The sequence below is a fragment of the Mastomys coucha genome, unplaced genomic scaffold (assembly GCF_008632895.1).
Source record: "Mastomys coucha isolate ucsf_1 unplaced genomic scaffold, UCSF_Mcou_1 pScaffold17, whole genome shotgun sequence".
Classification (NCBI taxonomy): domain Eukaryota; kingdom Metazoa; phylum Chordata; class Mammalia; order Rodentia; family Muridae; genus Mastomys; species Mastomys coucha.
The window spans coordinates 32,358,278-32,373,500 of NW_022196899.1; positions in this window are offsets into that span (position 1 = coordinate 32,358,278).

The window sequence follows — 15,223 nt, forward strand, 5'->3', positions numbered from 1 at the left end:
AGTGAGTTCCAGGACAGCCAGGGCTATACAGAGAAATCCTGTCTCGAAAAACCACACACACAAAAAAATGATGGCTTAAGTCTTCAAAACAAAAACAAAACAAAATCCAAGTAACTGAAGAAGGCTGCTGGGCTTCTAGAGATCTATCCACACAGTTCTTGCTGCACTCCCATGACTGCGTGTCAGCTCCAGAGTCAGACTCCAGTTGTAAGCTCCTGAGAGGTGAGACAGGGAAATCTAAGGGCGTGTGGCAAAAGTAAGGAGTCCCTCACCAGGTATCTTGGCCATGACTACTATGGCTTTGATGAAATATGACCACAAACAGCTTGGGGAGGAAAGGGTTTCTTTGGCTTATATATACTAAGTTGCAATTCACTAAGAGAAGCCAGGGCAGCAACTCAAACTGGGGCAGGAACCTGGTGACAAGAACTGATACGGAGGCCATGGAGGAGTGCTGCTTACTGGCTTGCTCCTTATGGCTTATTCAACCTCCTCTCTTATTATAGCAACCAAGACTACCAGCCCAGGGAGGGCACCACCCATAATGGGCTGGGCCCTCACACATCAATTGTTAATCAAGAAATTTCCTGATAGCTTTGCCCACAGGTCAGTCTGATAGAGGCATTTTCTCAGTTGATGTTTCCTCCTCTCAGGTGACTTGACCTTATGTCAAAATGACATAAAACTAGACAGCACACCAGGAGTCAGTGGAATTTCATCTGAGAGACAATCAACACACACAATCAACAAAACTTGTCATGAAGTTTACCTATATGGAGATATACCTATATAGCAAGATTTCAAATCAGAACGTTAAAATTACAATGAATTGGCTTGAGGCCTTCAGGTACATCTTAGTCCTCTCTTGGATGTGAATTTGATTTTCTGTGACTCTTACAAATGAGATGATAGACTTTTGCTGATATAGACGTATCTTCACTTTCCATGAAACCCTTTTGCGATATAGCTTTACCTCATTAGTTACAATCCTGTTCAGTATGCCACAGGGGCCTCTGCATGAGTTCATGTGGGTTTCTTGGCCATTCTTTGAGTTATGAGCTCAGCATCCACCCATATCATAGGTATGTTTATGGTAAAAACTGTGGAGAGTTTCTTTTCAGAAACCCCAACCCACCATGCCTGGGTGTGTCTCATCCTTCCCCTAGTACCTACCTCTCTTTCTCTTTTTTTTTCTTTTTCAAGACAGAATTTCTCTGTATAGCCCTGGCTGTCCTGGAGCTCCCTCTGTAGACCAGGCTGGCCTTGAACTCAGAAATCCGCCTGCCTCTGCCTCCCAAGTGCTGGGATTAAAGATGTGCCACCACTGCCCAGCACCTCTCTTTCTCTTAACCCTAGTGCTTAAGTATGTGTTAAAACTTCTTCTTAATAAACTCCTCTCTACCTCACAATGAGTTGTCTTGAAATTCTTTTCTGCAGTGGAGTTCAGAGTCTTGACTTCATCCTAGTAGAGAGGTCTCTACTTTTTGTTTGTTTGTTTGTTTAATGAACTGCTGCAGCCATGTTGTGTTGATTCCCACCCCACTGCTTCTTCAGAAAATTATATCTTCCCAAAACCAGTTTCAGTTTCAACACTTAGGTAGACTCACGGGAATGACTGAACCCAATTACGGTTACTGATGTGTTTATTTCTATCAAAGAACACACAGGGAAAAAAAAATGCTCACGCTAGAACAGGGGAAGGAAGTAGTTCCAGAGGTGAAGCCTTACTGCAGTCCGTGTGTGTGTGTGTGTGTGTGTGTGTGTGTGTGTGTGTGTGCACTTGTGCTTCTCTTGGCTTGGAGCACTGCTAATGTAGGAAATGGACCTGAGTATCATCAAACAGACATACTGGGATTCTATGATGTGGGCATCTTTGGTTGAATCCTTGCCCAGTTAGAGTACAAGCTCCAGCCTCTCACTTTGTCAACTGTGGAGCCAGCTCAAAGCCACACTAATTAGCATGGCCAGCCCCCACACAGAGTTATCTCATTAGCATGGCCAGCCCCAGCTCCTTAAATTAGCATGAACTATTTTAAGGTGATTAAGCAAACTGCCAGGTGGATCCCAGGAAATAAATATCTGAATCAGTCCATCTCTGCTGGGATCCACAGATTGATTATGTTACTCATTTTCTTACAGTTCATCTGACATAGATAACAGTGTGAGTCAACCCCTCACCTGGGCCCAGGCAGCAGCTGAAAGCTTAAGGCAGCCAGGTGTCTCTGCCTTCACTGTCTCTCCTGAATCTCTCTGCATGCAGGGGAAGGGCAAATCCTCACAGGACACAGGGCAGACTGCATGCTTGGTGGGGAACAGAAAGACACTTTAATAACCTACTGCACCACCTTGACGGACCAGAAGAGAGACACTGCATCAGTAATGAACGGAACCACTCCTTGACCAAATCTGTTTAATTATGCATACCACTTGCCCTGGGTTTAGACCTAAACTCATGCCAGTCGCTCCAAAGCCACCCTGGAGTCACTAGACACTTGTCCTTGTTCCTCTTTCCTAGTGTGATCACAGTGACACTCCTTCCCCCCAACCCCATTCTACCATTCTTAATTCCTTAACTGGTACATCAGCCGGGTGGCCAAGCCCAGCTTGTTGAGACTGCCAGAACCCAGGCTTTTGTGACAAACTCCACTCCCAGTACCTGCCAAACACCCAACAGGACTTAATTAATTAAATGAGAGAACGAATTGGATGCATTTCCTCTCATACAGATACAGTAAAACTCCTTGGTGATAACTGATACATTCAAGCTGAGATGCTTCTCTGACACGTGAACTGCTCAGAGCCATGTGTTACCTTTGAAATCTGTCTTTCTGTAAATACATACATACATTCATACATACATACATACATACGAGAGCTGGTGAGGTGGCTCAGGAATAAAGGTGCTGCCAGTAAGCCTGACAGCCTGAGTTTGCTCTCTGGGACATACCGGGAGGAAGGAGAGAACCTCCTTCAGCAACTTACACACACACACACACACACACACACACACACACACCCCTACATATACATACACACATGCATGTGCACATACATATACACACATATTGACACACACATACACATAAGCACACACACATACACAAGCATACAATACAGGCAAGCACACATGCTCATTTAACATAAAATTACTTTTAAAAACCTTTCTATCTCTATGTTATATAATGATATGCATATATATTTGCTATGGTTTCTTAGTCAGAAAAGGCCTCTATAATGAAAGACAGACTAACAAGAGGAAGAAGCAGAAGTGTATGAGCGTGTGTATTTTACACACACACATAAGAACCTGAGATGATCCTGACACTGCAGGAAACAGTTTCCATGAAGGACAGTAACTTCAGAGAGAACAGAAAAAGACCTTGAGTCTGTGGGGATAACAGTTTGTATAAAAGCAGGCACAGCAGATAAAGCCTACTCAGGTATCTCCTTCAGGCCTATCAGGGTTGAATGCTGTCCTCAGTCGTTAGCCTTTGTCCTCCCTGGTCCTGATGTTGGGAATTGGGTACGGGCATAATCCATCTTGTCTTTGCTGATCTCTGTCTGTAAGACTCTTATGTGTGAGTTCGTGCAAGCATGCCTGTGAGTATGAGAGAGAGAAAGAGAGACTGTGGTGTGTGTGTAAATTTGCTCACATGCAGTGGGGGTGCAGGGGCGTGCTGGAGAGAAGAGAGCTTTTAGCATCCAGAAACACTTTCAGACATACCAACCTCTGCATTTGGCTTTGAAACAAAGCTGCAATAATAAGTTAATTATTGATGCTAGCTTAATCTCTAGCTTACAGCAGTAGCACACTTGTATTCTCTCCCCTGTCTACTTCCCCTCATCCCATCCTTCTGACTTAGATACCAACAAAATGAACTCAAGGATGACTCAAAATGTGTGGCTCATTTTAAAGTACTGAATCTCACAAGAAGGAATGAATGCCCTTTGGGATGATATATTGTTTGGAAATGTTCTGGCTGTAATATAATCACTACACTAAAACAGACAATTCTGAGTAGGTTCCCAGACTTCAGAAGGCCACAGTTTTGAAGTCTGATTGGGTCCCAGGGATGCCACTTATGACCTTGCCCTTCTGGATCTATCTCAGCATGGTGCCATGCTATTATTAACTCTGTCCACTTTACCCTACGTTGAAAACCTGGAAACATAGATTCCACCCTGGTGTTAGGAAGTGTTCCTCCGCTTGTATCGCCTCACACATACCTCCCACTGCTCCAGTGACACAATTTAATCATTAGGCCCATGTTAAAAATCCTTGGTATTTCATTCCACAAGACATTGACCTTAGAAATATATACTCTCTCTGCATAAAATGTTCTAAGCAAATAATAAAAGAAAAATAATCTGTCTACAAGATACTTTATCAATCTCCCCAATTGTTACTAACTGATATATCCTTTAGATAATTCTACCAAAGCCATTACAGCATATTGACTACCTCACACAGTCTGTGAGATACAGTCCTAGAAAACGAACTCAATATCATGCATTCTCAACTTCTAAGGGAAGCCTCTTTTCTGGCCAGGAAGAGCTTGCTGAGTTTCTTTATTTTTTTTAATGTCTGTCTGTTTTGTCTCTGAATCCCAACATGCAAAGGAAAACTGTCCTTAGGATGGGCACACGTTTGTGGGTAAAGACAGAGACAATAGCTGGAGGAAGATGTAAGATTTCCCAATTGGGGACTTGAGTCCTGCAGAATTATTTAAAAGATTGCAATTCAAAGGTATAGCTGTGGCCTGAGCCTTCATCAGAATCCAGCTCATCTTCATTTGAATTATCACAAGAAGTAAAAATAATTCATTTAATCTTATTCTGCATAAGTAGTCTCCAGGAAACCCATATGAATTCCTGGAAGGTGGATGGGGCAGATTCCATTCTATATTGATGAACAGAATCAAGACATGGTGCAAGGACCACACCATAAAAGACACATGGTTCAGCATAAAAGGCAAAGCATAAACAATAACGGGTTCAGAACATGTCACTATTGTTATTAAAAATAGGAAGCTCATTCATATCAAATATTCAAAATTCCAAACACTTTCTGAGCATCGCCCAAATCTACATAAGTGAAAACAAAGCCCCCCATCATCTGTGAGATAATCAAAACAAAAGCCCTCTCCCAATCATCTGTGAGATAACCACAAAGCTGGAGACCCCATCAGGGACTGCCACGCCCCTTACATGTTTCTGCCCTCTCACGGGTAAGATCGGCAAGACACACAGCGTCTGCTTCCAAGGCAAGATCAAATTTTTGTCACGTTCAGTGTGTCTAGATGCTCGTCAGACCGTGATAGCTCTGTTCCCGGGGGTTTCTGCTGTACTGACTTTCCCCCCATTATTATTTTTAAAGAATACACATTCTGCAACCAGCGTCTCTTTGTGACCACTGGCTGCCAGGGCCAATTATAATTTAAATAGCCCAGGCAAAGAGAATTTAAATCTGAACTAGCAACTAGATGTCAGCTACACATATTGCAACAGAGTCATCTGGGGTCCCAAGAAAGCACATTGACACTCAGGCCTAGCTAGTCAGGATGAAGACAGGCTGAATTTAAAATAGCTCTGTGTGTGTGTGTGTGTGTGTGTGTGTGTGTGTGTGTGTGTGTGTGTGTGTGTTTGGTAGTTAGATAAGTATGCTTCTAAATAAAATAATTAGAAAGGCTATTTAGACAGAGTTAGCCTGGACATGAGACACATGATTTAACTTTGAAATATTCAAAGACCAAGAACGGATGCTTTTACCTGTCAGTGGCTGAGTCTTCAAAAGAAACACTACACTGCTTCTGCACAACAAAGTGGATGCTGTTGGTGTCTCAGTAGGAAAGCCCCCTTCGGTTATTCAGCCGGGTGATGAGCTTGGGTTTATCCTGTGACTCAACCTGTCTCCTTTGTGGTGGAAACACTTGCTCTGCATAAGTGGGGCAGGTGTGGGGGGACCCCAGAGACTCTAGACCCAGAGCTCCCTAAGGAAGAATCCCTGTAGCTGCCTCAGGGGTTGAGGGGGGTAGGTCTTCAGAAGCGGGGTTCCCAGCAGGCCTTTCAGCATTTCCTGTGAGCTTTTCAGTAGGTTTAAGAAGGAAGGACATCTGAGAAGAGATGGTTGTTACCTGGGAATTGAGGCTCTTTTGTAAAAGAATCTAAAAATAGACTCAGCAGGAAGCTGCGAAGGGGCATCTTATTAGAGTTGGGTAAAAAAACAGCGTCTGGGCTGGCTTGCTGTAGATCTTGGAAGCTTGCTGGGGGCCGGGGGGCGGTGGCGGGGCCGGGGGGGGGGGTCTGCGGCGGGGGTGAGGGGAGTGCGGCAGGAGGGGAGAAGGATAAGAGGAAAATAGCCATTCCCTTGAAGTTGTGCCCAAGAAAACAGGCATGTTCCTCAGCAGAGGTCACCGAGGGTGGGACAGGACTGCTGAGACCACTGAGAATCTGAAGTGTCAGACAAGCCTGCTTAGGACTGGACTGGGGATCTGAAGGAGACAGAAACCGGAAGAAGAGAGGTTATGTAGGTTTAGGAGGGGGCCGAGAGCTACCACCTCCACGGAGAGACCCCTGGGAGGACGGATAGACCCACAAGAGTAACTCTTAGGAAAGGGGCCAATCTTACAAAATGTTTGGAGAAGTTCCGAATGTCGTGTCCATACAGAGCCAGGAGTAGAATAAGTGTTTTGACCACAGCAGCCCTGATCCATTTATCCCTTCCTTTTTACGTGGCATTTTAAATCTGACAGAAGGACAAAGCTTTTAGGTGAAAGCGTCCATCCCGAAACCTCTCTCGCTTCCGAACAAGAGGAAATCATAGACCGTGCTATGCGTGAAGGGTGACTTAGCTAGGCTCTGTGGAGTGTAGCAACACTGCTGAAGTTGACAGAAGCCTCACTCCACAGGCAGTAAGAGATGGCTTATCTTGAACCAAATATGAATAATCATGGCTCAGGAAAAAAAATGAGTTGATTTTTGCTCCAAATGACTTGTTCCACCATGGAAGAAGTTATGTGAATTTTACAGGCACAGAATAAAATTCAATTATAAACCAAAGCATTTACCAAACACCTTGTTGGGACAGCAGGAAGCTGGGTTGCAGCAAAGTGGGGAAATGCTACTTCTCCATCAGGTACACTGACAACATTCTTAGCTGCTGGGATGGTGGGAGCTAGGGGGTCTGCTATGTCAGTTTATTTCAAACATTTTTTTTGATGTTAGAATTAATTACTGCATCCTTTTGTTTTATTTACTTTTTATTTTATGCATATGTGCCTGTGCACCATGTGTGTTCCTGGGGCTCATGGAGTTCAAAAGAGGGCACTGGATCCCCTCAAATGGAGTTATGGGTGGCTGTGAGCTGACATGTGGGTACTGGGACTTAAACTAGGTTCCTCTGCAAGAGCAACACGTGGTCTTAACAGCTGAGCCATCTCTCCAGTCCACTATTTTTATTTGTTTTTAGTATATGCATGTGCCTCATGTGTGTGTGTGTGTGTGTGTGTGTGTGTGTGTGTCTGTCTGTCTATCTGTCTGTGTGTCTGTGTATAGATATGTTTACATGTGCATGGGGATACCCGTGTGTGAGTGCTGTGGGTGTGTGTGCATGTGTGTATAGAGACCTGAGGTTGGTGGTGTGTATTTTCCTTGATCACTCTGCACCTTACACACTGAGGCAGAGTTTCCCATGGAATCTCTAGTTCTGGCTGATTAGTCTGGCTAGCCAGCTTGCTCTGGGAATGCCTTATCTCTGCCTGCCTAGGGCTGGGATATATCCTGCAAGCGTTTTACCAGCTATGCCTTCTCCCCATTCTGAGTCTATCTCTTGTAAACTACCATTAAATCTCAGGGTCTGAACAGCGTATAGACATCTTCCTCACACTGTGAGGAATCATATCTTCTCTGACCCCTGACAATCCTTATCCCTATCTGAAAGAGCAAGAGTGGAATGTTTGCTTAGTCAGCTTTCTGGCCTGAGATCCTCTCAGAATCTCGAGGATTTCTCTATCCTGCATCCCAAACTCTTCCAACGTCTTCCTACAAAGTTCCAAAGCCCTGAGAACCTGCTGGTGGATGGAAGCACGGTGGCTGCTCCACTTCTCCTGCATCATTTGCTGTCTTGTTAGTGTTGTTCCTAGGATAAAATACTTCACACAAACAACCTAAGGAGGTGGGTTCCATACCTCAGCCTGTTATGAGGTAGCCACCAGAGAAGACTGCTCAGACTCAGGTTCAAGCCAATAGAAGTCTTTATTAGCTGCTCTGTGACTTCGATGGGTATTCAGGACCTGAGTGCAGACCCGACTTTTTCTCAGGGTGAGTTTCTAAGCTCAAAACCCACATCCTGGGGTGACATACCTCAGTTATCAAGAACAGTTAGCCAGAAGCAGAACTACAGAAGCCAAAAAGCAAAGTTGGTACAGGTAGGGACTTTCCCAGAACTATGACTTTGATGGATTGGGTCTTTGTTCTCCTTTTGGCAGGCGGTGCTGCCTCCATGCTGGATTCCAAGGCCTGAGTGGTACTTCCATCAAAGAGTCGGTTGGAAGAGGTCTGGGCGCTTGTCACAAGCTCAGTTTCAGAGGTTTTAGTACACAGTCCTTGGTTCTATTGATTCAGAACTCATGGTGAGATAGAGAAATATTTTACATCAGAAGAATGTGGCAGATAGAAAGCAGAGAGACAGGACAGACTGGGACCTGGCATAATCATCAAAGGCATGACCCTCAGGACCTAATTCCTGCAGCCAAGGCCCACTTCATAAAGTATCCAGAGCCTTCCAAATTAATACCAGCTATGAACAAAGCATTCAGTACATAAGACCATGGAGGATGCTTCATATTCAAACCATAACAAGAGACTCATAAGCCAAAATTCCATTGTAAATTAAAAACTTGAGTGGAAATAGAGTCATGGCTCTCCGCTTTTGGTGCTTGGAGAGGACCACAGCTGGATTTCCAGCATCTGTATCAAGGGCTCATAACTTGTAGTTACAGCTCCATGGGATTCACTGCCCTCTTCTGGGTCCAGTGAGCAAAGCACACACACACACACACACACATACAGACACACATGCACACACACACAGACACACACACACACACACACACACACACACACACACACACTAGTGCGTGCGTGCTTGCACGTGGGAGAAAGTAATTTTTCTAAAGAAAAACCTGGGAAGCTTAAGTAAATATCCTAACATTATAATGTGATATATTATATATTGTTTATAATGTGATATATAATATCACAGTTACAGATTCCAGAGCTTGTTAAAAATTGTCTTCAGTGAGATAAGTGTTAAACATATACATGCTGATTTACTCTTAAGTGTCTTTCACGGCAATGAATTCCTTTGTAAAGCTGTTTATTGTGATTTCGTAACATTTCAGCATGAACTTCTGGGTTTAGCTGTGTCTGTGTTGTGGTATTTATAAACTATAATCTTTTTCCAATCATGAATAATGCTTTATTTCCCAAAAGTAAAGACAAACACAAAACAGTGGTATGTGTTTACATTCCATGTTAGACTTCAGGGAAGGGGCATGCAAACTGCTGTCCTTCACAAAGCATAGTTGTGCCTTTATTTATTTTTAAAGACAATTTAAACTATAGTAGCCATTCTTCCTTGAAATTCTAGAAACTGCTTAATTAAAATCCTAGGCATTTCATATTTTCCAAGCAGAATATTTTGTAATGGCTGCTATTACCATCTTAGAACTGGATATAAGTTCAAGAATAAAATGACTTCCAAGAGTGACAGAAAAGGCAATTCTAACCCTTGGACAAAGTACAGCCCAGTATTCTTGGCCCTAGGGAATCTTAGAGAACTTGGGAAACCTTGGTTTAGTCCCTGCACATACCTTAAGCTGCTCCTTGGTTGAATTCTGCACTTGTGATCTAGAAGCTTGGCAGACCCATGCTCTCAGGTGGAAAATCCATTACTCTGGAAAATAACTGACTTGCCTCATTCTTCTACTGGGTGAGGCATGAGATGTTAGTGGTCAGTCGATGGTACGGTCTAGGTCACTGCAGTCTTAGTGTTCCCTTCTGTCTCTGAACTTGGTAAAGGAAAATGGAAAGAGTAGGATTCCAGTCCAGAGCCCACTTACTTGTTGAAAGGAACAATGCCCTGGGGAGATGTATAGTCTCAGAGGGAACATATATGTTAGGATAGATGATGGCTGGAGTTATCTTGCCTGGGAAGCAATTCTGGGTCCCCACTAAGGTTAGAACATGAGCTTGAGACCTTAGGGCAAGCTGCCAAGGTATCCAATTGAGCACTGGTTTATTCACAGTAAATGAAGAGAGGCCAAGAGGCCCCTGGTGAAAATGCAGCTTATGGAGACTCCAGCATACTTGAGACATCAGGATTGTGGGAATGGAGAAGTCTCAGAAGAGACAGACCAAGTCAACCAACAACAAATGACTTCTGTGACCAAATGGGACTATACGTACCCAGGCCAGGCTTAATTCTTGACAGAGGTATTCCTTGAAAAAAATGAATGCTGTTTTAAGTGCCCAGTATCAGAGCTATTTGTTAATCAGAGGACAAAACACAGACACAATAAACACTGTTGTGTTTCTACTGGGGATAATTTACAGGTGTGTGTGTGTGTGTGTGTGTGTGTGTATGTATGTATGTAGATGTTTTGGTTAAAGGTTGCAATGTACATCTCAATTTGTTTTCAAGTAAACTCATGCTTCTGACATCCACCCATGTCATGCGCTATACACGTGCCTGCCCATGGTTCTCTTTTAATTGTATATGCTCATGTGCTCATCTACATATCTTACCTATTGTGTTTTCAGGTTGCCTCCAACTCCCAGGTGCTACATGTAACATTCTGATAAATATGCTGAGAATACCTGCTGCCAAGTTGTGTGAAGACATCGTTGTTTGGAAGAGCAGAATGGTTCGAAGCTTGTGCCTTCTTCCCTTGATGAGACATATCCTCCCTGCTCTTTGTCTGTCTAATAGTTAGTGAGATCTATTGTTAACCTGCATTTTTCTGGCTGCAGTTAATTTTGCACTTCCTTGACTGCAAACTACTTGCTTGTAATTGGCCTTACTTCTTATCCCGGCGACTTTCCTTTTAAGTAGTTTTTCATATGTACTAGAATATTTGAAATGAAACAAAATCCCATCCACTCTTTCATGGTCTTGTTCATTTATATCATACTATATATCTTTGAATGTGCATAGTTAATTTTATGCTTTTATTTGTATGTGTGTGTCTGTCTATGCCTATATATCCCACAGGAGGGCTCACCACACATGAAGGATTTTTGTTATAAAACATTTGAGCATACTTTTTCTATGGCATGGCTTGTAAGCATCCAATATTATTCTTCTAAGTGAGGATGTTTGACTTATAGCACATATAGACACAACTATAGATGTGCACATATAGACGAGACTAGTCTTTCTACACTGTGTGTTCTCAGCTATGATCACATGGGTTCCCTTCTCTTGAGCTGTGTGACTCCATGCTGACTTTATGGCTACATATATAACAATATTAACTGTATTAATCACAACTGTTTTGTAGTAATGCTATGAACGCTGGAGTATGATGCTTTCAACTCTACCCTTTTGCCCTCTGGGGACATTCATTTGATTATTTGAGGATATTTTTCTGTTTTGATTTAAATTTTATACCTTTTAAAACTATTTCTGTGAAAAATGTGAATAAATTGTGGTAGGGCTAGGCTACTTCAGGTAGTACAGGTATTATTTAATGATGTCTAACTTCCAATCCACAAATAAGATGGCTTTTTGTTTCTTGTATAAACGTTAAATCATGCTTGTTTTTCTGTGATATTCTAAATGGAATTTTTTCTTAATTCTTCCTTCTTCTCTTTCTCCTTCTTCTTTCCTGTCACTGCTTGTTGCTTTGTTCCCTCAACTTTGCCCAATTTTAAAATAATTTCTAATGTGTTGTAGTGGATTCTCCAGTGTAATAAACATGAGATCATGCCATCTGCAGAGAGAGTTGATTTAACATTAATTCAAATGTACTTTTTTCTTCCTCTACTTTTCTTCCTTGACTACCCTGGCTAGGATGCTGTCTCAGTTAAGGTTTATTGCTGTGAAGAGACACCATGTTTATAGCAATTTTTATAAAGGAAAACAGTTAATTGGAGCTGGCTCACAGTTTCACAGGTTTAGTCTATTATCATCATGGTGGAAACACTGCAGCATGCAGGCCGACGTGGTGCTGGAGAAGGAGCTGAGAGTTCTAAATCTTGATCCACAGGCAGCCAGAGACACTGTGAGCAACACTGAGCATAGCTTGAGCATAGGAGACCACAAAGCCCAGCCTCACAGTGACACACTTCCTCCAACAAGGCCATACCTACTCCCGCAAGGTCGCACCTCCTAATAGTGCCACTCCTTGTGGCCAAGCATTCACATACATGATTCTACGGGAGCCATTCCTAGTCAAACCATTACAGACTCTGTGTGGTCTGGTATAGACTGTTCTATAATTGGTAAGAGTGAGACAGGCCTCTTACTAGATCTTAAAGGTTTTCTTCTCTGAGGAAGATGGCCTAACAGGCCCCTCTAATACCATTTGCTCATTCCTAGGTTACTCAAAGTTTATCCAGGAAGAAGGTTGAGTTTTTCAAAGGCCGCTCTCGTATCCATTTAGCAAATCACCTATTTCCATTCTCTATTTGTTATGCTGGTGTATCATGTTTATTGATTCATATACTGCAACCCTCCCTTGTATTAAAAGTGCTGTTCAATTCAATCTACTAGGGTCTTGTTGAAGATTTTGACACTAATATTCATTAGGGATATATAATTACTGGTTTTCTTTTAATCTCCTTTTGTTTTGGGCTTCAGTATCAGTGCTGATTTGGACTACAAAATGAGTTTGGAGGTCCCTCCCCTCCTCCTTCCTCCTTCCTCTTCCCTTTCCTCACTTCTCTTCTTCCTCTCTCTTCTCCTTTAAATTTTTGTTTTTTTAGATTTATTTATTATTATAAATAAGTACACTCTAGTTGATTTCAGACGTACCAGAAGAGGGCATCAGATCTCATTACAGGTGGTTGTGAGCCACCATGTGGTTGCTGGGATTTGAGCTTAGGACCTTTGGAAGAGCAGTCAGTGCTCTTACCCTCTGAGCCATCTCACCAGCCCCTTTAAAAATTTTTAAAATATCTTTGAGGACTTGCTTTAATTTTTTTTTTCAAATTTTGGTAGATTTCACCAAACTTTGAAGTCATTGAGCTTTCTTTAATGGGAGAAATTCTATACTGAATTTGTCTCCTTACTGATTACTGGTTTGCTCAGATTCTCCCTTTGAAGTTATTTCTTTAATGGGAGACATTTTATTCTGAATTTGTCTCTTTATTGATTGCCAATCTGCTCAGATTCTCAAGCATTTCATCAACCCTTCAGTTCAGCCAATTTTTTTTTTCTAAACTGACAAAGTGAGTTGAGCTCACTATGCTAGCAGCTTAATGAGAAGACCATCTGAGAAACCCTCCTTGTGCTTTGGAAGAGAATCGCACTGCACAGGCTCAAGTGTTTGAGCACTGGGTCCCCAGTTGTCAGTGCTATTTGGGAAAGTTGTGGAACCTTTAAAAGGTGGACCTTTGCTGGACGAAGTACATCACTAGGGGTGGGCTTTGAGGTTTTACAGCCCGGCCCACTTCCTGTTCTATTTGTCTGCTTGGTAGGGACCAGGAAGAGCTCCAGTCCCTGTTGCTGGGCTTTCCCTTCAGGACAGACTGCCCCATCTTCATGTCTAACTCCACCCACTTCATGACGGACTGCCCCCCTCCAGAATTAGAGCCAAAATAAACTTTTTCTTCTGTAAGTTGCTCTTCCTTAGACATTCTATGGTAGCAACATTAAAGTAATGAAGGCAGTGATTTTTAATTAAACCAGGGAAGTTTCTTTATTTTGTACCTGTAATTACTTGCCTTCATCTTATTTATTTTATTAATTATTAGATTTATTCTAAAAGTGTTTTTATATATTAAACATATGATTTTGAACATTAAGAAACTAAAATACAGAAGTGACAATATTATGAACCAACCAATTGATAATTGTGATTTAGTTTATAAAAATGCTTAGATTTATTTTAATACCTGCACACTTCATGTCATAATCCAATTTTTAGATAAAGAAACACATATACATTTTGTGTTTACAGGCCTGTGTGTGAGTACTTAAAGGCCTAAGATTTATTTTTGGTTGTGAGCCTAGCCTTTAACGGCTGAGCCATCTCTCCAGCCCAAGGCCTAAGATTTATAAAATTTGGTTCTAGATAACTCAGAAAGCAGAAATGTTATATGTTCCCATGAATTTGAAGAAGTACATATATTAGTAGGCACAAAATGAATAGTTGACTATATTTTAAAGTACACTGAAATAACCCATAATACCATGGAATTTTTATGAGACAGACATCTGGTACTCAATATGATAACATTTTACCTTTTACTGACAGGTCACATTTGTTGACTATCCCCTGACCTTTTACCTGCCTGGCTGTACTTAACGTGAGTTTGTTTAATAATTTAATTGAACAAAATTCCTCACTAGAGTCATTCTTGCTCTCATTCTGAACACTAAGAGAATTAATCACTGAGCAATATGTTAGTGTTTAGGGATTTGGGCTGGAAACTATCTGTTAATTAATTTAATTTACATTCACCTTTTACAATGGATACAAAAGTTACCCTCAATTTCCTTGAGAATTTGTAAATTTCCAGTGAATATGTATTTTTCTCAGAATATTTTTCAAAGAGAATTGAGAAACTCTTACTCAAATGTATATTTTCTATTTAGGTATAAATCAGGAAATTTATTTTCTGAATTTATAATTCTGAAATATAGAAAATCAGGAAAGTTATTCTTTGATGATGCTAATTAATGACTCTACAGACTGCAACATAATTCTGAACTGTAAGAACAGGAAGTCTTATATTGAACAAATGCTTGCTTTTTATTCATTTGAGGAGCACTGAGGACCTGATCTGAATCCCTGTGTTTTCAGCTAAAATGGGTGCTTATATGAAACCATGTAGTCTGGACATTAAAGTAGTCAAGGTCTTAATGGGATCACACCTTGCCAATTGATTCAGTAATGTTTTATATCAGATTGTAATTAAGAAATCAATAGGCAATCCTTTCTAGTAAAAAAAAACAAAACAAAACGAAACACTATTGTTAGAGTAGAAAAGTTCCTGA